Source organism: Dromaius novaehollandiae, chromosome 2, assembly GCF_036370855.1.
Source record: "Dromaius novaehollandiae isolate bDroNov1 chromosome 2, bDroNov1.hap1, whole genome shotgun sequence".
Classification (NCBI taxonomy): domain Eukaryota; kingdom Metazoa; phylum Chordata; class Aves; order Casuariiformes; family Dromaiidae; genus Dromaius; species Dromaius novaehollandiae.
In genome coordinates this window covers 136,470,663-136,495,162 of record NC_088099.1, presented here as the reverse complement: position 1 = coordinate 136,495,162, position 24,500 = coordinate 136,470,663, and the positions used below count along the sequence as shown (strand labels likewise).

Below are 24,500 nucleotides of genomic sequence, written 5' to 3'. Positions count from 1 at the left end.
GTCCTACCTCTCATTACCTCCTGATATCAAGACCTACAAACTTCACATTCAAGCCACACTGTGGTCTTGAGAAAGGCTGTCAATCCCTGACATCAGTAAGGTGCCATCTGGAGCTCTATTTATACTCTATATGTGCATCACGCACAGAGGCGGTTACTTAATCACAGTATCTCCAACAGCCGCTATGTTGTTAGCAGCTCTCAAGCTCAGCTACTGGTCAGTAAAGCAAGTCTTTTCACCATTGTTAACACAGGAAAGAAGCTGCAGTTCTGCATAGCAGCCAGGAAAGATGCCTAAGCCCCTACTTTCCAATTCACTAAAAAATTTTCAAAATTCATACAGTAATTCAGAGTATAAGAGTCCTTTAAAAAAAAAGAAAAAGATTGGGCATTACATGTAATGCTAACTTAGTACTTAGCTTTTCATAAAATGAGTTTACATGACTATACACGAATGCAGGAGCAACAGTGAACTACATGGAAGTCTCCCTGTTCTCTCCACCCAGCAAAGCAGGTACAGTAATATCTTTACAGTTCCTCAACATCATCAATGGTGGAAGAGTAAGAGATCAAAAGCAACTTCATCCGGGCAGGTAAGAAAACACTGTGCATTAAGGAGTAGCTTTAAATTGATGGGGCCCAAAACAATGCAACTTCTTAAAAATTCTGTGTGAACTTGTATCATGCACTCTAGGAAAACAACAGTTTCAAACATGTTTATGAGGCAACAAGCGAATTACTAGACACTATGTCATGATTCCATATGTATATAATTACAAAACACTTCTGCTCTGAGTGTTAGCATCTGTTTACTTCTTTCTCTTCACTGTATTTGAAGAGCAGCCAAAATGCAATCCAAATAATGGACCAGACAAAGGCTCTTCTCTAATAGTAAGAAAGTTTACTACCTTTTGCAAAGAAACCACATCTCTCACTTGATAAAAAGCCTATTTTTTGTGCCTCAGTTACCGGATACAAGTCAGAAAACAAACCAAGCATTGCCAGGAAATAGCCCACAGCCTACAGAATGCTCTTTTCCTTTCATTCTTTTATTTTTAATTGATGGAACTAGCCTTTCCAAACCTGTCTGGGACTTTGCCTTTGACAAAGTTAACTAAAGGTCTTGTGGGTTTTTTTTTTTTAATGTATAATTTTGCCACTTTGCAAGCATTCGCAGACTATACGTTTCTCTCCAGTTAGAGATTAATACATGCATTTTACAAAGAATGGTACTCTTGGGTACATGCAATTTCAGGCTGTTTTATTCAAATTACTCCATACTAGTGAAGGGAATTCCCCCTGTAAAAATAAACACTTAAAAAAATAATTAAATGTTATGATGCTTGCAAGTAGTTCTGCACAAAACAATCAAAAAATTCCTTTACATCTTACATTGTGCTTGGACAACATATCTGCATCAACACTTCTCATTCACACTTTCTGGCCAGCTAAGAGCATGATTATGTAAATGCTTTTATAGTAAGAGTATCAGCTCTAACAACCCCTTTCCTCAGCCAGCTGTTCTTCCACTCCTCTGCCTGCACTGACTTTCAGTAGTGCCCCTTTTCATAGTTATGTGGGGGTAAACTGGATTAGTATGCTGTAACAAGTTAGAAATAGCTTACATCCCCAGGTTACTATGAGCTTGAATCAATTCCATGAGCCAGCTCACCACACAGCTCCACAAACTGTTGCACCACCACTAAGGGTGGAAAGCAGATGATGGGTACAGGAGGTACTTAAGTTAGCACTGTCATCCCAGAAGACAAGTGAGGATTTTCAAAAGTCATCATTCAAATATGTAACTGCCCATGTCATCATAAGTTAATAGCCAACTTCTTATAAATTGTAACCTATTTTTTTTTAAATGCCATTATCTTAAAGAGCAGACTAAGATAACTCAAAATGGGCAATGACTACAGATGTGGCCTCATAATCTATATTTTGAGGAACTCTGTTCTCAATCAGATCTCCCACCATCCCCTCTCTAGATATACCACCACAAAGCTACAAGGTATCTTTAGTGCCAATAACTCAGCAAGACTTGTTTTAAAAGATAAAGGCACACGAGTAAGATTTATTGAATGGCATTTATTACACAAGAACAGAAACACTACAGATAGAAAAGAAAGGAAATGGAACAAGATTGACAATAAACTGCAAGACAGGATCATTGTGATGTACTCTGACCTCCCTGCATAAAAGAAGCCACAGGATTTTCCTTAAGTAATTACACATTATCATATTTTAGAATAACATGAAAGTTTTTCAACAACAGGGAAATCTACTACAATCTTGATCAGCTGTTACAATTAGCAACTTGTAAACTTTCAGAAAATTCTTCTTCATAAGGATACTTATGACCCTAGCCTTTGAACTTTGATCATCTAGAGATGGAACTTCTCTAGCTTCTCATTTTCCTTATAATTTGGGTGTCATCTATGAACATCTTATGAATCTCCTCCTATTTATCAACATTCTCTTTAAAGCTGTGTTATCTGGAACAGGTAAGTAAAGTACTATCAGTGACATACAGATTCAAAGTAACCTCCATCCTCCCAGTACATACCTATTCAAAGATCACATCTGCTTTTTGGCAAAATCCCTTATGACTATCTGCATGTTACATAGTTGCAAATCATCTTCATGTTATTTTTCAGTTTGATGCCAATAGAGACAACAATATATAGAGAAATCAGAAGCTGCAGAATGGGTTTGAAGAATGTTAAATTTTACCTTATCTCAAGAAGGTATTTAGTAATTTTCAGCTGCCCTTCCTTCCCTTTTTGTAGATTAATCTTTGATAGTTTAAACAGCTAATGAAGTGCACTAACGAATCCACAATATTACCAATTTAAGCACTAAATAACCTCACAAAGAACAACTACTGATATATTACAGCAGAACTCCTTCCATAATCAACCATGGTGTGTCGTTTGCGGTCATAACATGCATATGAAGTTGCTTTGTTATATTACATCCACTGTTAACAATTTATAGATATTTCTCCTTTGAGGAGAAGTTACATAAGCAAAGGAAAGTTTGCATACTTCACCCCCCTTTGATTTTTATTCAGACAGAAGTGATAATTTTTTTTAAGCAGTATCTAGATTTTTGGTTTAAAATAGTAAATGGTGATTGGGTCTGAAACAAGTGTCTTTCAATCAGAAGGCCACACAAATATTTGTGCTGAATAGTTTTTAATAACAATCATGGTGAGTTTACTAGCAGAACACTTGCAATACAGCATAAGCATAATATACTAGAAGAGAGCTGATAGTCCAGTTACACAGTATATTCTTATGTAATATATATCCTTATGTAAGAATCTCCATTTTGTACCAATTTAATAAAAATATGTACTTTGAAGAACAGAAGAAAAGTTGCATCAATAAAAGCACTATTCATAAGTAGAAACTTTGGCTACCCTGGGCACAACTACACCAAATAAGGATCGAATCTCCATATTCTTGACATACCAGCACAGCTATTGAGCATCAGCATAGCCCAAATCAAATCTGAGATAAAAAATGTGACACTTAGAATCCTTGCAACATAAGCAAAACAGCGTTCAAATGATAAAAAGGATATTGCATTTCTACAATATTTATAACAGACTTTTACAGCATATTTCACAGAATGTAATGCAAACATTAAAACATACATTACAACAACATACGACAACATACAAAGTGCCAGACAAATTACAACAGTTACAAAAGAGAACTTAAGCAATCAAAAACTTCAGGAATTCAGAAGCTACCTCATGCAATCACAGAAATCAGGAATCAAAGTGCCATTCTGAACAAAATTTGTTTTAAGAGACACTCCATTTTTGAATCCTTGAATCCCATCAATTACTTCTTTAATGCTGCTTTTCACCTCTAAAACACACATTGCTTTCAACCTATTCAAACTGAAAAACAGCATACAAGTGTTTAGGTACATCTTTTCAAGAATAATAATGAAAATTGATATACTGTTTTTATATCATACAGTCACTAGTTTCATCTAACCCCTCCAAATAAAAAGAACAGGCAGTTCAAATATGAACTCACTACTTTTCCCCCTACTACCAAGATTTTCCTTTTCTCCTGAAAACGTAAAAATAATTGTTTCTGAAATGATCCTTAGGAGATAGTAGAGCTATTTCATAACAGTTAATCTTCTAGATCCCCCAATTAGAAATTTATACATTTATTTATACATGGCACATCATCTTGATGTGATAAACACAGGAGGCCCAGCTGCAAAACCTACTCCCAAAAGACAGTGTCAGCATCTTGGACACACACAAAAAGCTACACTAGCAACTGCTGTTGCTTGAGCAGCTAGTTTCAGCTCAAAACCCTACTGGAACCATAGACTGCAAACCTGAACAAGAAATGAAAAATACACAACCTGAGATGGACAGGCAGCCAGCAAGAATTCCCCGATGTCATGGGTGATTCGGCCAACAGTAAGCAAGCTCATCTGAAACTTTCTGAAAATTTCACATTAATAAGTTTATTTTGATATTTCTATCCAGAACTGTCAACAATAATTTAGAAACATGCAGATCCCGTTATCTTTAGAAGACACATTACCCAACTAAATCCACTTCCAACTGAGCTTCAGAAAGGAGGCAGAAGTAGCTAATACATGGCCATAGTGTCTTCCAACTTCTTTCTACTGAACTCAAAACTAAATTACAAGTGGGTCTGCAAAATGAACTAACCCATAAATAGTCAGGTGACTTGCACAACATCCACTGAATCCTTAATTATCTCACAAAATAAATCTCTGTTAGCAATTTCTCTAACACCAATCATCTCACAGGCTTTTACAACAAAGAATTCATGAAAATCCTTCAACTTGTTCACTGAAAACATTGAGAAAGTCAGCTACAAAATAAGACTTTTTTTTTAAATCTAGCAGTTATGCATGTAACTCACATATTAGTGATACCACTTTTTTTTGCCTTCTCTGTACCAGTGCCTTCAACCAGGTCTTGCGGTATAATATAGTACTATTATGGAAGCTTGCATCTTGCAACCAAGTATTTGCTACTTCGCTGATTATCAGTTTTGCATTATGATATAATTACTAGCAAGGTCCTTTCCTCATTAGCTTCATTCCTCCAGTAACATTAATAGAGAAAATTTAAGGCACTAGATATTAATAACTTCTTTTTTCTCCTCTTTAGAATCATCTCATGTAATAGCACTGTGTGGTGGACCAACATCAGCAGCACAACTTTCCTGGGCAATATGCACGTGCAGAAGGAGACACATGGCTGTTTGGACAGTGACCAAATGACTCTGGAGTAGCTCGTGTGACAGACAGGTATGTGTGTTACAGCTTGAAGAGTTCTCACAGCTTTTCATTTTGACTTGCTTCACTTTAGCACAATATTTCAATAAGCTACTAGTTTAAAAACCAAATAAAAACATAAGGACAAACTGCTAACAACCTACCCTACAGGTTAACATAGGGAAAAACTTCTTTCAAACAATCCTATCATAATTCCACTCTCCTATTAGAAGGAGCAGAACACATTATTCCTCTCCCCTCACATAAGCTTTTCCCCTACTTAACCATAATTATAATTCTAAGAAATTTAGAATCTGTTTAGAAACTACATTTTTCACCTAAAGTCTTGCCAGCCACACAACCTTGCTATGTTCTGACTACACACAGTGACAATGTTTTAAAGTGACACTACAAAAGACCTCAAAATAACCCTTGTCTTCTTCTCAAATAAGAGTGCATGTCTGCTTCATGCACTTCTAATTATAACTACGGTAACTTGACATAGGGAGAGAGACAGCCCCTTCAGTAAGATGCCAAATACTAGTAACCCAAATCCACGCTGAGCATAAGGCTAGTTCAACAGAATAAGGGTTTTTTTCCCAGTAAAAAGATAAATTAAATAAACTGTATACCAATGATATACCTCAAAATTCCAGTTAGGTCTACTGTACACTAATCCATTATCCCAAAAGGTCCAGTTTCTGTTCCCAGCTCTGTAGCTTCCCTTACTCAAGAACATGGGGCATGGGACTTCAGCTGTTTTCTTTGCTACTCCTAATATAATGTAATAAAACTGAGTTCTAGACAGCATTTAGAGTAAGTACAAATGTAATCTCTCCCCATCCTCATTTAAACAATGATTTTTAAATGCCCTATTTCTTCCTTATTAACATTTGCTCTTCAGCACAAAAATTTATGCTAAAACATGGGATAATAGCAAGGTCATTTCTTCACTTCCTTCACCCTCTGAAAAACTTCCCAAGATGATAGATAAGAATTTCTCAAGTTCACAACTAAAATATATCACAACACCGTACAAGTTTTCTCTATTGTTATGAATTGTTTATATTATGTAATATTCCTTATAATACTTCCTATCTCCTTCAACTATAGTAAATGTTTTTAATCATCTTCATTTTTCCAACACAGCTGAGGTACCTTCTGCTGAGCAATCAACAGAAAATTTCAGAAGTGTAAATTCTTCCATAAAGCCAATTTTGCTAACTACTTCTAACTCACATTTACATGAGCGGCAAAAAGGACACTTGACCTCCTTGGTCTCTCCCACAAGGAAAAGGAAAGAGAGGTGAAAGCTTTAAATATGTACCACAGGGAATGGCTCGTCAGCAGAACATGCCACTTCATTACTTCAGACAACAAACAAATAGTACAGCGGAAAAGGCATATGACTATAAGACGATTAATGTATCTGGGTTTGGTTTTGAGTATCTCAGGTTCAGACATGGTTTTTCCTTTTTTATCTCCAGATAAAGTTAAGTAAGGAACATGGGTGTTGCAAAGATCAGTTCGTTTAACTTCTCCAGCATTCATATTAGGATTTCCACCTTGGGATGACAGTCAGAGAAAACTTGCAGGGGGCAGGAGGGGCACAGAGAAAGAAAAGTCTACACAGATCAACAAAACAGCCTGAAAGAATACTAGAACGTAATAAGGAGGTGAAGACAACACGAGAGTTCAGCACACAACATATGCTTCCTCCGGACTAGAAATAAGCATAAACACTTCAGACAAACGCAGAGAAGCGTTTGTAAACACAATACTTCTGCACAGCGTTTGTCCGAGCGCTGTCAGAGGCGAGCACGACGGCGCAGGCAGGCTGAGTCATTCCTTGTATTAACTTCACGGCGAATCCCTCGCCCTGGCAGCGAAGACGCGGACAGGGCGCACCCCGGCCCGCCGGGCGCTGCCCCGCCAGCGCCGCTCCCGCTCGAGAAGCGGCCGCCCCCCCCGCCGACCCCGATCGCCGCCCGCCCCCGGCTGCCCGGGGTCGCCCCGCCGCCCCGGGACCGCGGCCAGGAGCGGGATCCGGCCCCACCCCGCCCCTCTGTGTCTCCCGCGCCCACGGGAGGGGTGCGGGGGATCCACGGCCGGACCGCGACCGCCTCTCCCCGCCGGGGCAGCCCCACCCCCGGTAACGGACGGGGACGAAGCCCCGGTGGCGGCGGGGCACCAGCAGCCTCCCCGCCCCTCCCCGCCGGCGGCGAGGGGCCGCGCAGCAGCAGCAGCGGGGTCCCCGCTCGCCTTGGCGCCACTCACCCGAGGGTCCCGCGGCGGCGCCGCGCATCCTGCGGCGGCGCCCCCTCCCCCCGCGGCCGGGCCCGTCGGCTCGGCGGGGGCACGGGCCGCCTCAGTGGTCACCTCGCCGGGCAGGCAGGGGCGGCGGGCGCGGAGGGGCGGGCGCGGAGGGGCCGGGCGGGGGGCGGCAGGGGGGCCCGCGGCGCGGCGCGGGCTGGGCAGCGCGGGGACGGCGAGTCCTGGCGCAGCCGCCGCTGTTTGTTATTGTCGTCACCCGCTTCCGCCGCGAGTGCATGCTGGGAGGTGGGCCGGCCGGGAGGCGGAACCATAGAGCGGAAGGCATGGCGCGGGGAGAGCGGGCCCGGGGGAGGCGGAAGTGGGCCTCTCGCCCCGGCGCGGGGAGACTCCGTGGGCCGTTGAAGCGCGAGCCATGGGGAGGGAGAGGGCGCGCACGTCCCCGGGGATAAGCGAAAGGGGGCGGGGTCGCTCGTGACGTCAGCGGGGGCTATGGAGGGCTTCTGCCAGGGACTCGGCGGTGGCGGGGCCCGCGGCCCTGCTCGCCGTTGGCCAGCGGCTTCCCCCCGCAGCAGGGCGGCAGCCCTCTTCTGTGCCGAAACCAAGGAGCATTCGTTCCCCTCCTGGCAGCTCGCGGCGCAGGCCGGGCCCTCGCGCTGCCCCAGCAGCTCGTGGTGTGGGGAGGGAGAGGGCGTCCGCGGGCCCGTAGCAGTGACTGACCTGTTCCTCGGGGCCTGAGAAAGCGAAAGCGAACCTTGGCCGTTGCGTTTTCAGCTCTTCCTGTAGTTCAGCCCTTTGAACTTTTCAGTCTTGTCTTCGGAATGAGGACAGAGCCACGTAAACCAAAAGGAAGGGACTGGAGAGGTGTGTGGGGAAGGTGCAAGCCTCGCTCGTAAGGGCAGGTGAGGATCACAGTGCTCGAGTTAAGCGCATCCTGCAGCAAAGCACAGAACATGGCCAGCCTGTCCATTCTGTGCTGCCCCTCAGTGCTGTGACTCCTTCCATAATGTACACTATAGGCAGCGAGTCATGGAACAGAAGAAACTCGTAGCACAGTAGTGTGGCCAGAATATGAAGCAAGCACATCTGAAGAGGAATGGAAAAGAGAAGACAAGCATCTCATTCTCACCCTGCAGGACAGATTAATTTAGTACAATAATTAGGTTTATTATACAGAGCATTTTCTCCCAGTTCCCTCTTAGGCCTGTGTTGAAGCTTTACCTCATATGCACACCACCTTCACCTAATTCTACTTTCTCCTTCCAGTTCATCAATCTGCCACTTCTCGCAGGCTGGGCCAGGCTTTATGGTTTTCATAGACAACTTTTGGTAGGTACTTCTGCTGGATTGAAGAGCTTTCTGCCTGTGTGTCACATTAAGGACATTGATGGACAGTCACAGCCTCTACAGATGGGTAGATGTTCTGAGAAAACACCACAGTTGTGGCCTTTTGGAAGTAAACAAAGCCTCATGACCCTCCGTTGCCTCCTTGTGGCGCTTGATAGACAAGCTCTCTGCATCTCTTGCAGCTTTATGGGGGACGTGCCCTAATTACCCACATTCAAAAACACATCTTTGACATGTCAGAATACAATAGTAAATGGAGAAGAGAAGTCATTGGTACTTTCGATGAGCAAATGTAATTTAACAGGAAATATAGTACAAGTTTCTAACAAGGCAATTTAAGGAAACTTTGTGTAACTTTGATTACGCCAATCAACTATTGTTTTAGCTGCACAGATGTCAACTTCTGCTTTTTCATCCCCCCAGATGGTCTTCCTCTGTCATCAATTCTTTGGATGTCATGAAGGGCTATTCTCTAGTGCGAAGGGAATGACATCAGCTACAGCTTCACAAAACGAGTGTCATCCATTCCCAAACAGGGAACTAAGTCAGAGGTACAGGAAATTAAATGTCGAGGTTTAGTAAACCTGCAGCACCAGTGAGGCTAAATAAGCCTGTCTGGCCAAGTATCTTGTGGAGATACTACAGCAAGAGACCTATTGCAGGTTGAGGGGCTGATAGAAGAGAAGCAACAGCAGCCAATCAAGCACTGAAGCAGCATTGCCAACAGGTTTGCCACTTTCTGACAAAGCACCTCTGTCATTCAGGCATTCAGCACTTACATGCAGTGAGGCTCTAGGCACTTAAGAGCTGTTCAGTCTTCTACAGCACATGCGGAACAACTGCTGAATTCAAAAGATCAGGCAGGACTGAAGCAGGAACTGAGGAGTAAACAAAGCACTGCTAGCAAAGCAGGTTGGTCTGGCTTGTTCTTTTAACGTTTCATTATGCTGCTTCCTCTTAATGTGATCCACAGCCACTTATGCCAAGCAACTAATTATAGTCTTCTTTCATGTGCCTGTCTAAACAGAAACAAACAAAACTTTAGAATTATATCTAGCACTCCTATCCTGAAAAAGTACTATTTTAATGAAGATTGTTTTGCTCCAGAGTGTGTGAAAACAAAGGATTAAATCAGGGGTGCTGATAATTCTTCACATTTTCAAAGTGGTGTACCCAGTTTAACTTATTATTCTTTTGTCATACTTTTCCGGAGATTAAGATTAACCTGAATGTATTTTCACATTCTGTAAAATAGGCAAGAAGGTTGAAGGAATTTTTCACTGGGTGCTTTTAATTTGGCATGCCTAATTTGGTATACCTAAAGCATGTTTCTCTTTTAAACTACATGTTTATGCAGCTGCAGTCAGGGAGAGAAAGAGCAGGCTGCTCTGCAAGGGGAGGCAAGCTGGGAGCCAAGGGTGACAGCAAGGCAGGCAAGGCAGTGTCATCACAGCCAAGTCCCTCAGTAATTGAGTGAGGTCTGGTGACAATAACCTGGTTCAGCCAGGCAGTTCAAGTCCATAGGGACAAGGCAGGAAGAGAACTCAATGGATCAGGATCATTGGGGGTACATGGCTGGGCACAGCTGCGGCATATTTCAAGCAGCGGCCACGGCCGAGGCCCTAAGCTTAAATGCAGCTGTGAAGCAAGGGGGAAGCAGCCCCAAGAAGGCCTCTCAGCCTCTTGTGTTGCTCTTTCACAGCAGCCAGATTCCAGGTCCCATGGTTACAGCTGGCCCTAAGTGCAGGCAGCCATGCCTGAAGCAGAAGGGGTTGGAGAGTCTGTGATGGCTACCATGGCTTGAAGTAGGTTTGTATGCAAAGTTAAAAAACAGTGAAAATACAAAACCTAATAGACTAAATCAATAAATTTATTTCTGTTACAGATTACCATTTCCTCTGTATAGTTAATCTCAAAATTGATGCATTTGTTTTGTGTATTTTCTCCCCAAATTATTCATATCCAACCTAACTCCTGAACACGGTAGTCCATTCTACCCAAACTGTTGCATTCATGGCTCCTTATGGCTTACTGCCATGACTGTGCTTCTTACTATTTTAAATATACACTTCCTAATATATTTTCCCAATGTATATAAGACTGGATACTGAAAATATGATTTATAATTAAAAATTCCAATGGCAAACCCAAGTCATATAAATTTTAAAAAAATTGTAAGCATGGTTGATTAACTGCTATGAACCAGCAGTCATGGATTTCTTCAAGTCAGGACAGGAATGCTTTTTGGGAGATAATGCTTTAGAGAGAAAACAAATACTGAGTTCATTAGATTCCAACAGAGAATTTCGAGACATGAGTTTGTCTGAGCACTCCCTTTTTTTCCCAGAACAAACAGGACAAGACTGTCAAAACTTCTGTTTGATTTAGAACATCTTTTATAAAGACATCCAGTATCAATCTGAAGTTTCAAGGATTACAGTGGTTAATTATTGTCATCACTGAAACATCATATGATTACCTCAACCATGTTGTTTCACTGTCAGCCATTTAATTTGTTACATGCCTCTCTTCTGGAGATGTCTGTTCTCTTATAGCTCCTTGACACCCCTTAGTTTTCTGTGTAGCACAAAATGAACTAAGCTTCTTGAGTTCTAGTCTGTTTATTCCCACAGTTTATTTGTAATATTTCCCCAGTTTATCAAGCACACTTCTTAAACTGATAATATCAGACCAGATAAATGAGGAGTAGTGTATCAGTCTTTCTGTACCTTTTTCATGGACAATTGCAATCTGCCCAGCTTGTAAGGGATCAATACCATCAGTATTTTATTTAGTTCCAAATGTACGTGAAAAACCACATCTTCCTATTTTCTTTAGCTCTACTTGTCATTAATTCTCCCTGTGTACTTCTGCTTCCCTTACAGTTGCTGTCTTTATCAACTTCCCTTCATTTCTGTCTTTTCATGTTTTTTTTTTTAAACACTGGAAATACCTGCTTTCACTTCCCTACTATGCCAGGCTGATTTTTAAATCAAAGTTCCTTCTTTCTCAGTTGAGGTTATGACATGTAGTAGAGTAATCTTGAACAATTATTCATTGTTTAAGTTTTCCTGCAGCTAAACAAGTTAACCACTTTATAAAATAGTAATCATTTTATAAAATAGCCATTTTTAAAGCACAAAGTATGTATTACTGTTTTGAAGTGGTATATGCAAACAAAGCAAACATCAGTCTGTAACAACACATGTTCTCCTAGGTACTAGATAGAGATACTTAAAGAATTGATTATCCCTTAATATATCATGGCAGTCCATAGCAGACACCAAGTACTATCCTATCTTTTGCTTCTTCTCCAGAGCAGTGGTCCATAAGCTCTCTTATTTTCAAATGGGCAATGACTCATAAGCAGCTGATGCCATTTTTGAAGGTGTGGCACTCCCTCTGACCCTATTATGGATGGTTCCTAACCAGTGATTTTAACATCACATGACTCTTCCCAATATGTTTAAGTAATTCTGACTACACAGGTTTTGTATTCATAAGTGAGTAGCTTGATTTGTCCTGTTTCTTGCACTAGCTCCTTGGAGGAAGGGGATAGATAGCTTTAATTTAACATATAGAGCACAGGATCAGTTAGTGGTCCTGGGTAGAAATATACAAAAGACATTTGAACCTCAGATAAAATGTAGTAAGAATGGACATATTCTCTGAAGTAACGGAAGCTCTGAAGGGAAAACTGGCACTCTGAGTAATCGTATAAAACTCCTCTGTAGTGCACTTTCATTTAGAGACCCAATTTTTGTATAATGTAACAACTGGAGCTTCCCACATCACCTCTCCACAACCTGCGGGGGATACTCAACACAAGAAGGCCAAACAAGTAATTCACTGAAGACTGCATAGAACAACACAGATGATATTTACAGTGATACAAAGGTATTGGTATATTAACTTTACTAAATTTTTAATATTACTAAGAATATAATTCCCATTTTTTAATCTGTAGCAGCTTTATTATTTTTCTGTTAGAGTACTTGTCATTTTCACGTGTACATTCGTAGTTTTAAATGCTAAGTCTAATTCCTACTAACAATAAAATTAATTACATGAGCAGATATTTGGTTTGAAGAAGTTATGCCTGGAATTAACTTGGCCTAAGTTGCTAGAAACTTGCTTTTTTTTCTTTTAGTGTAAGAGACCTCTTTTCATTTTACAATTATGGCACAGGATATACCATCCCCATTTGCAAAATAATGTTGTAATTATCTAATGGTCATTCCATTCACAGATAATGTATTCTGATCCTTTCGTGACTTCACATCAGTCACTTGTCCTAGAGCACAAAGAATTAATTTGTAAGCAAACAGATGCAGACTTACCTGCAGGCTTCAGCTGCTCCCTTGGCCCCAGTAGTAAAGTTTGCCTCTCACTGTACCCCCCGGACAAGATACAGGAAGGCAGATTCAAATGGCAGCGTTGTTCTGGTACAGAGATTTTAGAGCTGTCCAGCTGAAACCCCAGGCCACAAGCCAACCGACATCTCAGCACTGAGGCTGCAAGTGTACCTCATTAGGCACTCTAGTAAGACTTATACGCATCTACCCTATATCCACTCCTTCTGTATTCTTTTGATTTCGATATGCACTCTGGTTTTTTTGAAATTCAAAAGAGAAATTCAAGACTTTCTTACGAAGGCTAGAAAAGAATGAATAAATATTATCCAAGTCAGTAATTTAGGTGTCTGGGATTGTTTACATTTTGTTAAAAATGAGCTAATTGCCTTTTTAAATTACCATATAAGCTTCCCCCCTCCCCGAGCTTTCTGTCAACATAAACTGGAAATTCAAGATGCAGAAACTCTTCATTTGATGTATCTTATTAATTATATTAAAAAACTACTCAGAACCTAAAAACAAGTATGTAAAACCCATTTGTGCTTACATAGAGATGAATTGTTAAGTGAAAATGTCATCTATTAACATATTGAATTAATTTTTTGTCCTTCATTCTGGTAACCTCTAGCATTCACCCTTTTTGTTTCATATTTATTCCTGAATGGAATGGAAAGAAAACTGTCATTTTTTCCCAGCTCCCAGAGCCTCAATTCAAAGAATTAGTCTGACCTCAATTAAGTGAATAAAATGAAAGGACTAATCATTGCATCTTCAGAAGAGACTACAATCAAACATTTCTAAGTACCTAGTTAAATTATTTAAAAAGATACTGTAGGAGTAGACTAATTTAAATGAGGTCTTAAATCGTTTAAAGAAAATCTGTATTCTGAATCCACTTGCGTTCATTATTCATTTTTAGGAGCTTTTTCATATTCATTGATCAGATCAGGTGTGGGTGCTGGTAGAATCCTCTTTCAGGTCTTGCAGCTCTTGAATTTGCTCTGCACTCCTGCTCTGCAACAGAGCAACTTAGATGACTGCTGGTTTCATTGGATCATTTATCTTCTCTGTGTGTTTTGGAAGCATGTAAAGATTATTGAAATCTGTGTAGACAGGGAATTGTTTAAAGAGATGGAGACGGTGGAAGGATATTGTGAAGTTAAGACTATCCAATGCTCTTAAATGAACGTCATTCTAAAAAGCATTTCTGAAAAGATTGTGTTTAGTATATTTATACATCAGGTATAAAGGACACTAAAATGGAAACTAACAAGCAAAAATCTCTACTACATATAAAGAGCACCAAGTATATCATCATCCAGATTATTCTCTTATAGTGAAATAAGGCTTAGAGATAATATGGATCAATACCTGCACAATTAACTTGGGCATGAAAGAAAGAAGAAAAAGAGAAAGAGAACTATAACAAAATTCTACAACACTCCCACCCCCAACACAGTTGTGAAGAGGATTATTTTCCTAAAGAATGGTTTGGGGATTTATTTTTCTTTATTTTTTTACTCTGTACATACAAAAGCAGGTATGTACCTAAAATATTACTGTGTTCCTGATTTAATAGTGAAGAAATGAACTTCAGTAGGTAGTCTGTATGTTGTTTCCTCAAAAACGTAATCTTAGTCAATGAAATCAGATTGTTTTGGACCCATTTGCATATAACACAGAACAGTATTAACTGTATTCTTAATCTTTTTAGCTGTATTAACTGAATTCAGCTGTTGGCATCACAATGAAAAGGTGATATAGACATCCCATCAAACTATGGATTAACCAGTTCTTCCATTTTCCCTTTTTGAACATTGAGCTAACATTAGTCTCTTTCAGTCTTCTGGAGGTTCTCTGCTTTTCAAATATTTCTTAATATTAATTTTAGTGGACCACAGTTTATGACTACAAGTTACCAGGGTTTACTCACTTAAATTATTAATCTCTAGCAAGTGTCTAGTAACTTTCTTAAATCTCTCATCTATTTATCTTTTATTCTGGTGTGTTACGTGACACGATTTGGTTTTGTTGCTGCTCGTATTTAGTTTCTAATTATTTCTTTTATACAACTGGTGAACCTGGGTAGGCCCTTAACTGTAGCTCCTTCTAGATTGTGGAGTTTGGGCTTTTTGTCTGTTCGTTAAACCCTTTGAAAGAACACTCAGTTTTCATCACATCTTTCTTTGTAAGTGTCTTTTCAGATCGGTTTTGCTCATTAATCATAACTTTGGAAAATTAGCAAAAAGGTTTTGCCAAGTTGACATATATCCCTCTATATGTCCAAAATATGCCCGTTCTGAGCATAAGACAAAAATTATTCGTGGTAATTCAGCAGTCACACATTCCAGTTGAAGAGTTAGTTAATCTAGATTTATCTGCAGGAGGAATTGTTTTTTCCAGCTTACTTATAAGAGGTTACCTTTGAAAAAACAGAGCGGCAGAAACTGTCATAAAGAATTTTGCTTAGCATTCCTGTAGGTAGTAACTCTTAACTTCAGAGTTTGCTTAGGGCTGGAAGTGCAGAAACCCTCCAATCTGTCCCAAAGACTTCTTAAAGTCTGAATCTTCTTAAGCTTTGGTTTGCTTTATGCTTTCCAGAGGCATACAAAAATTCAAGACTTTCTTACAATTATCTTCAATTCAGAAACACTTCAGACTACCATCTCAAAAAGCCATTGTTTTTCACACACTCCTAAGATCATTGTGCCAATTACAGTTTTGTGATGTACATCATAGCATGGATCAGGACATTTTGTGATTTGCTGCAGACAATTAATCTTGGAACTAACACGAAGAGCTGGTGCCCTATATCAGATTTTAGGTTGTGGATGTGGAACTGTACTTGCTTTACATTAACTGTTTCCTTTATTGGTGACAGCACAGCTGAACCATCATATGGCTCAGCTAGGGCTGCAAAACCAGGAAAGCATAAACTCACAGTTGAGCTCTGTGTTGTTGCAACTATGGCACTGGTAATGCTGGCATCAGTTGTGGGCTAGCAAAGTGAAACCTTTGGCTATAAGGTTCATGGTCAATTTCTCTCTAGGTACAGGATTACATTTCTGGAACTCTAAGAAAAATCATCTCAAACTGCAAATGCAGACTGGCTACAGTATTGCATATATGCACTCTGAAGAGACCATATCCACATTGACTTATAAGTAGCATTAAAATGAAGGCAATAAAAGAAAATTGAAGAGCTAAGTAGCACATGTAAACTCCTATAGAGGTGTGGAAAAGTTCAGCAGTGTGCTTTATACTGTCATTATAAGTAAAGAAATGCTAAGAAGAAAAAAAGTGCAGAGCAAGTAAGAGCAAGCCAGATCCCAAAATGGGATGAAGTAGAATAACGCTGCACTCGTTCATGTTTGGTTACCAGAGCAAAAGCCTGGAAGAACCTAATAAGATTATTTTGTAACTTCAGTTCAACTATGTTTATGAAGTAGTTTGGAACGCTCAGATTAGAAGTGCTTGAGTTTCACAACAGACTTTATTTGGTCTTTTTAACCATCCTGCTTTGTCAGTTTGTCCCTAAAGACAAATTTTTGCATCTCTTTGAAACAGCAGGCAGTTTTAATATTTAATAGAAATGAAATTGATCCCATTTCTTAAATAATTGCACAGAAAATCTCAAAGCAGGGTCTGAGCTCTAGGAGTTAGGCCAAAGATTTTTGGCATGTCTATGAAATTACTAAAGGGAAATACTGTATCTCTTCTCAAGCCTAAATGGGCAACTGATGGAGGTCCTAATACCACCTATTTCTAACCAAGGCTATGTATCTAGGCTTGGTCTTCTCGAGATCATTGTTGATGAAGCCAGTGTGCAACGATTTGTGTAGGGGGCAGTAATAGCCTTATCTTTGCATTAAGGTCATCTTAGAAAGCACTGCTGCTCTGTCCTTTCTCCATAAATGCTCTATATGGTGCAGTTCCAGCAATAGTATGAAATATAGTAGCCTCTGATTTGCTCTTGATGTTGGAGTTTAGTGCACCTTCTCCTGCTCCTCCCATCCTACCTGGCCAGTGCATATGAGCAAGACGGAGCAGGCTCCCTCTTACCACATAATCCTTGTTCTTGAACCTGGTGTGAACATGAGTACAGAAAGCTTTCAACCCTCGTCGTCAGAAACAGGAGCTGTTTCTGCTGCTGTTAGCTTTATTTAATAGACCAAGTGTTTTTGCTTCTTTAGAAGAGATTCTTCTATAGTGTACCACATAGTTGAATAATACAGTCTAGAGTTGCCTAGCCGTTACGTGGATGCAGCAACAATATATTGCAGAACTGGAAAAGCAACACTAGAGGTCATTGTTAATCTTAAAATTTTCAATCTGCTTGAAAGCAGCTGTTGGAGCTCTGAGAACTTAAGGATAGGAGTGATTTCTTTTTTTTTTTTTTTTAAATCATACACAGTATGGGGTACCTCTGGGCTCCAGACACACTCTTGGTATACAACACTGGTTTCATAAGTTTTCACAAACCATTTTGAAAACTTCTTTTTAGAAAAATCATTTTAGGAAGTAGAGTGGGACAGCAATCCCAGAACAGACAAGGGAATGCATACATCAAAAGCAATGCAACAGTCTAACAACCTGTGTATCATTCCTATGCAATGTATTACTTACTTTCTAATCTGTTCTTAATTATTTTCCCAATTTCTTATTTAGCAAGGATTAATTATCCTTTTAATATTTTTCATTAAAGGCCAATATCAGGAGTTACTATTTAATTCCTATGTAAAATCCCTGTTGAGGTTAGGAAAGTCTTTAAATAGAAAGTTTACTCATATTCTGTTCCTAGTCTTGTTTTAAATTTCACTAACTGCCAAAAAAATCTGTTAAATCAAGTTCTTATCAGAGATTTATTTTCTTTTACTTTTAAATTGTATGAACATCAAAATTCCCTCAGCTGAAGTTGTAAAAAAATGTTGCTGCCATGTTGCAAGGATAAGCATATGAATATGGATTTGGGTTTTTTAAACCTTTAAATCAGCACAATATTAGCTGAAGAGAAAGCTCTTTATTTATTATATTTTAATGAATAATTATTCTGATTAAATTGTTTGCAGTCAAAGATGACATGAATCTGACTTGTGAAGATTGAAAAGTTTCTTTTAGCACTTTCATATCCTCAAAAGGTCATAAGAGGGCAGAATTAAGGTTGTCAGTGTATTTTGAATTACACATTCACATGCATAAATGCTAATATGTTTTTTGGGTTTTTTTATAAAATTGAATGTTTACCTCTTTTTAAAAATTGCCCCTTAGTTAATATATTTTATGTTAATAAATTGCCCTTATGTTCCTTGAGCTCATTTGCCTTCACTTTTACTGCTTTTTCTCCTTGGAAGAGCATTTAATAAATAAATAGATAATGTACATTTTGCAGTAATCTTGCATTCAAGAACAGATATTAATGCCTTGGATTAATGTTGTGGTTTTAGAATCTGGTGTCATGGTTCCTTGAAGCTAATCCTAGGAAGGCTAAATTATATTAGGTTGTATCAGGTTACTGACGTTTATTTTTAATTCCTGCTTTCTTATAGATGTGTGAGTGTAGTTCTCGCTTTCTCAGGGCATCTTGTGCAAATACGAATGTTGTGAAATGAAAACTGAATTTGATCATGTGGCTGTGGCATGTACCTGGAGGTAGAAACAGCATTTTCACATGATCTTTCACTTTGAAACCTAATAAATGTTTTTGTGAAATGGTGGTCAAATATTCTCAGTGCAATAAATTTTCAAATTTTGTTGAAATACTAATCAAAATGATAAACATGAATGTTTATGAAGAGTAAGACTTAAATATAATAGAGGTGAATGCATTTCTGTTTTTCAACATACAACCTGAAACAGCGTACTCGCTAAAATACTGCACAAGTGCACTAGAGAACTGGTCTCCAACCTGTCATGTTAACTATCTTACTACTTTAAGTGGCAAAGAGGGAGAATTCATGGAAAAGCATGGGATATATATAGTGCATGTTCTTGTTTTGGCAGTTTTAGTTACTTTTTGTTGCTGTATTTTTTCTTTTTCTAGTAGTGTCCTAATATTTTTTTACACTAGCTATTACTTATTTCTTCTGTTCAGTTGTAGTGAGATATTTTGACTGTGCCTTCTTTGAGCCCACTTTCTTCCAACTCCCTTCAAGCCACTGTTCGTAACTGGGACTCCTCCTTTAAATACCTTCTGTAATGATACTTTTCAAAGCTTTGTATTTTCTCAGTCTTTCATGCATGATTGCTCGACTTGCATGTCCACCTGTGTAGACTTTTTCAAGGCTGAATATCTATATAGGCAGAAGAAAACCTTGAATCTCCAAATTAATTAACTTCTGATTGTTTTTTTTCAAATGAAGTTGGAAAAAAAAGTAATTTCATTCTTCTCTGTGAGCACTTGTAGGAAGTTTTTTGGACACTAGATGACAGTGGAGGGTAGTAATTGCAAAGAGGATTTTGAAGTAGAAGATCATTAGAAGCACACATTCAGTGAGGTTACTTTTTATAATCATTAATACACTACTAATGTTATTTCTGGAGTTAGATATTTTGCATGTACTAGGGAATATCTTGTCAGTTTGGTTTAATTATTTTCTATTTTTAATATTTTAAAAGATAATGCACAAATTTTCATTCTTTTCCTAAAAGAGAAAGTTAGGTATTGTTTCAAGGACCGACGGGAATCTCAGAAGCTCCTAGAAATAGCTAAAAATTACCCATTAAAATGGCATTTCAACAGAAAATTTCTTCAGCTTGGAAAATAATGTTAATTTATAGATATATTTTCCATCACAAAGAATAAAACTGTTCTGGTTTTCAATTAATTTTTTTATTTACAGAAAGTGTAGCTTAAAACAAAAGTTTCCATTCAAACTTTTCATAGACTTCTTTTTCTTAACCAGCTCTTGTTAAAGCATTTAAAACCTCAAATCTAATCGAAAGCTAGTGAGATGTTTTATCCATGCCATGGAGTTACTGAAGTGTAGGATGGAGAGGGATCTTATCATATCTAGATTCATTCACTGAGATAGGATCAAGTATATTCAATCATCCTCAAACATGTGCATCTAACTTAATTTTACAAACAGCCCCATGAGCAAGAATCCACAATATCCTTAGATATGCTGTTCCAGTGTTTTGCCACTTACAGTTAGTTTTTTTCATAGTATTCAAGGTAAATCTTATTGATTGGTAATTCATCCCCTAGCTTAACCTTCTCATATTGTCATGGAGAATGGCCAGTGACAATCTCCTTTATAAATGGAGTTTTGAAAAATCTTTCTGGCCATTTCCAGGACATAGGGTTAGGAGAAGCAAACATCTTTCTCTTTTTTTCTCCCTTTTCTTATTTCATTAAGGGTTCAAGAACTCCATTTTTCTACAGAGTTGTTCAGACATTGAGGATTTAGATGATCCTGTAGCCTTACACCAAGTCCATATAGCTACTGCCCAAGTGACTCTACAGCATATTGCAGTACCGGAGAGATATACCAGAAGCAGAACAGCTCCATACAGTGAGTTAGATCTGCTGAAAACCACTGTTTCAGGGTTTCAGAAATACTGCCCATACTGGGCAGACCACCATGCTGATGCAGGTATTCCACACTCAGTGTGCTAGCTAGCTTGATCATAGGTAGCTCAAATGTTTTTTCAAGGCACTGCTTGGATTTGATAGAAGGAACCTTTTAAGTGCCAAAAACAGCTTTCCCCATCCCACTTCCATAACTCCGGAAAAAAGGCTTCAACTGACTCTTACTTGCACTTGAAACCAAGTTAGTGAAAAACTCCTGCAAAGGAATGAATGTGATCTTCTTTGCTTATGGCGGTATGTACATTTTCAATAGAACTCATTAAAGATCTCACTTTCTTAATCCTATATGATTATCTGTTTTCAAAAGGTGTATTTTTCAGAGGATGACTTATTTGGTTATGTGGCTCTGGTCAGAAAAAAAGGTGTTTACACTCAAAATAGAAATTATTAGGAAACAAATACCTCTGACATAGTTGTTGATTTTAGGTGATTTCTTACATATATTTAGAATAGTGTGGAGGATATCAAATTCCAGAAATTCTGTTAAAATGTTAACTTTTTTTCCCCTGTAACTATGCTTACTGTGCTTACTGTTTTATTATTGATTTTTAATGGTCATCCTTCTCAGTGAGGAGAGGGAAAAAGGTACTATGAAAAAATTATCTACCTAACTTTTATAAACTTTCACAGTATGTGATATATTTCTAAATGCATTCTAAATATTTCAAATTTGCCAAATCATTACTCAAAATTGCAAATAATACATGGTCTCTAGATTGTACATAACTCTTTGCAAAGATAAGAAAATGAAGATTAAAATGATTTTTTTTTTTTTTTTGATATCCAGATTTGTACTGCTCTTTCTGTTATCCATCCCTCCTGTCAGCTCCACTGTAAAACTGGAGTGTGGAACCTGCCTCTCCAGTAGAATGATCCCACTGTCATTCTCATGTGACTGTGCCACCTTCAGACATAACTAGGGTTTCTCTGTGGTGCTGTACTGTAGGGGTAGAGGCTATGCAGTGCTCTGTCACATGTCACACCCTAACAGCCTAAATAAAAAGGAGAAGACAAATAAAAATGACATAAAATTGTGCCTATTGTCCACACATCTCAAATACATATCTTATTGTGCATGTTTGGCTTTCAGCTGTTACATGCAATATAACGCATCCTGGCTAATCCACAGTCAGAATTACATGCTGAGACCAGAGATTTCTGCCTAGTAGTACTCAGTGGGTATTTTTGAGATTCACTGTCCCTGAATAAACTAAGCTTGTGCTTTGGCTCACGGTCATTTTACAACCTCTGACAAATGATGTGGTATCTGGAATTTTAGATGTCAAAGATCTACATTGGTTCCTAGTAAGGTACTATCCAGTGGTTTCCAATTTCTCTTTTTATCTGCACCAAGCTCACAGGTAGGCCTAAACAAGTAGGTTAAGGGTAAAGTATAATCTGGTAGGAGATGTGCTTGTGAGTGCTTTATTTGTTGGTCTTTATGTCGAAAAACAAGTTCCACTGTTACATAAGGAAAGAAAACATAGAATTTGGCATCAATGACACTCTCATTGTAAAGGACTTAGAATACTAACATAAAAAAGATACTTTATCTATTCATGTGCAGTACAGCTCTGAAGTCCAAAAAGCACTTGTCTGTGTTAGTGTTTCCTTAAGCCCATTCCTATTGGCATTCCTGATATCAGCAATAAAACTAGCGTAACAATAGGTGAATGAAAGTACAGTTTTTGTGAGCATCTATGCAAGGTGCAAAATGAAGTCAGATATTAAAAAAGTGGCAGAGCGCAACAAAGTGGCAACATTTGTGTTTCAAGGGAAAACAAAAAAAAGAACGGTAGGACAGATAAAAAACAGTTCACTGGTGAGAAAAAAATGGCCAAGTTAAATGAATCTCTAAGAAGGGGTCCCAGGGTACTATATTTTAGATGGATGAGAAAGCCTAGCAGAACTTTAATTTAAAAATCATGGTGCATTCTGGGAACTGGGACAATACAAGTATGAATGCCTGCAGCGACTTTTGCCAACAAGTGTTACTGTTGTTTTTAAAGAATGAGTGGAGGACATTCAAAGGAGCAATTTACACCTCTAAGTGCAGAAGGAGTCTAGTGCTGTGAATTTAATCTCAGGTAAATATTTAGATCAAGGATAAGGCAGGATTTCTAATACATTGTCCACAATTTCTTGTCAGCTGGTTTAGCAGTCTCTTCAGTTCAGCATGCTGCCTTTCGTGGACCTTCTTTCTGGTTACTGGTTTTCCCCCAGCTCACCGCAGAGAGAATTTAGACCTCATTTTATGTAGGTAAATTCTCCTGTAAAAGCCAGCCCCCACAACTGAGATCTTTCTTTGTGGGCTTAATTTCTGCCTGTTGTTGCCATTATCCTGCCATTAGCATTCTGCAACAGGAAGAGGACAAAGGAATTTTCAGAACTGTAGCAGAGCTCAGTGTCCCTCAATGAACATTTGTTTTCTTGCTGATAGCACCAAAATAAAAACAGACTGACATTTTTACCATTTTCTATCTTTGCAAGGCTGGCAATTTAGAAAAGATATGTGCAGCTTACAATTCAAAATATTCAGTATGAATGCATGCAGTGAAAAGAAGCAGAATGTGTCAAAGGCATCTTTAATATATTTGATTTTCACAGTAGTGATAAATTTTACTTTCTTCATCAAACTGTCAAGCCTTGTGCTCTTCATATGAGCTGATGCCCTCCAGCATTTATGTGTTATAGAGAAAAGTTTCATTAGTCAAAGAATGTGTCAAAGAAAAAAAAAAAAAGCCCTAGGAAATCTCACCTAGCTGCCCAGTTTCCTGTCTGTCCAGCTAGCTTCTCCTGTACTCATCTCAAACAGCAGGTGGTACTGAAGTGGATGAGTCTGTTTTGCCAGAATTTCTGGCAGGCTGGCATTTGACTGTAAATGAAACATCAGTAACCCAGAATACTGCACAAAACTCTTAATTCAAGACAGATTGAAATGTTTTCAGGTGTTTTGAATGACCCTATCTGCTATGCATGGTCTTGCAGTTTTCTCTGCAGTACCTCATGGACAATTCTTTGGAAGACCAATAAAAGGAGTAAGTGTATCAGCAGAGCAGATTTCTGTCCGTTTCCTGGATATTAGCAGCTACCCTACTTAGCACTAATTAGCTGTATGCGATTCTGATGTGGAAATTGACAAATTAAGAACCAAAGTTCATTGAAATGCAACTGTGATTGGCTTCATACTCACTCCTCAAAGAATGTCCTACAATATAAAGCAATAAGGTTATTCTGTATCGTTCTTAAGGACAGCACTTACTTTATGTGAAACATGATCTAGGGCCAATGACAAGCAGCAGGATTACCTTAGATTTCAGTAGCAAATATAAATCAAGAACATATGAATGAAAGCATGCCTTTTTGTTAACATACCATATCATTTAATTGGTTTTAGCATAGTGGGGTAATATACTGAGTACAAAAGAGAAGTATGAGTTGTCTTGATAGTACAAAGAGGTCTTCATATGTGACCATTCATTTCTACTGTAGCATGTAGCATACTGTAGCATGTGTGAATGGCTTCATTAATGTCACACCCAGATATGTTTAATAACAAACTGTTAAAATTGCCAATTTATAAATACAGCTAGGTGAAAAACTGAGGAGAGGGTTGATTCTTTTCAGTTAAATAAACTTAAAGGC

The 24,500-nt window shown here is 38.8% G+C and overlaps 1 protein-coding gene across 4 annotated transcripts in view; it reads right to left on the bottom strand.

Moving 5' to 3' along the window:
• The window catches only part of RB1CC1 (RB1 inducible coiled-coil 1), an 82,175-nt gene extending 73,873 nt beyond the window's left edge, over window positions 1-8,302 (bottom strand). For 3 of the 4 annotated variants that reach the window (XM_064507544.1, XM_064507548.1, XM_064507547.1), the window contains exon 1: window positions 7,569-7,865. The gene's annotated coding sequence lies outside the window, so the exon portion shown is untranslated. Of the gene's footprint in view, window positions 1-7,568; window positions 7,866-8,282 lie in introns of those variants that run through there. The other variant, XM_064507545.1, reaches the window with a different exon arrangement.
• Window positions 8,303-24,500: the final 16,198 nt, after the last annotated feature.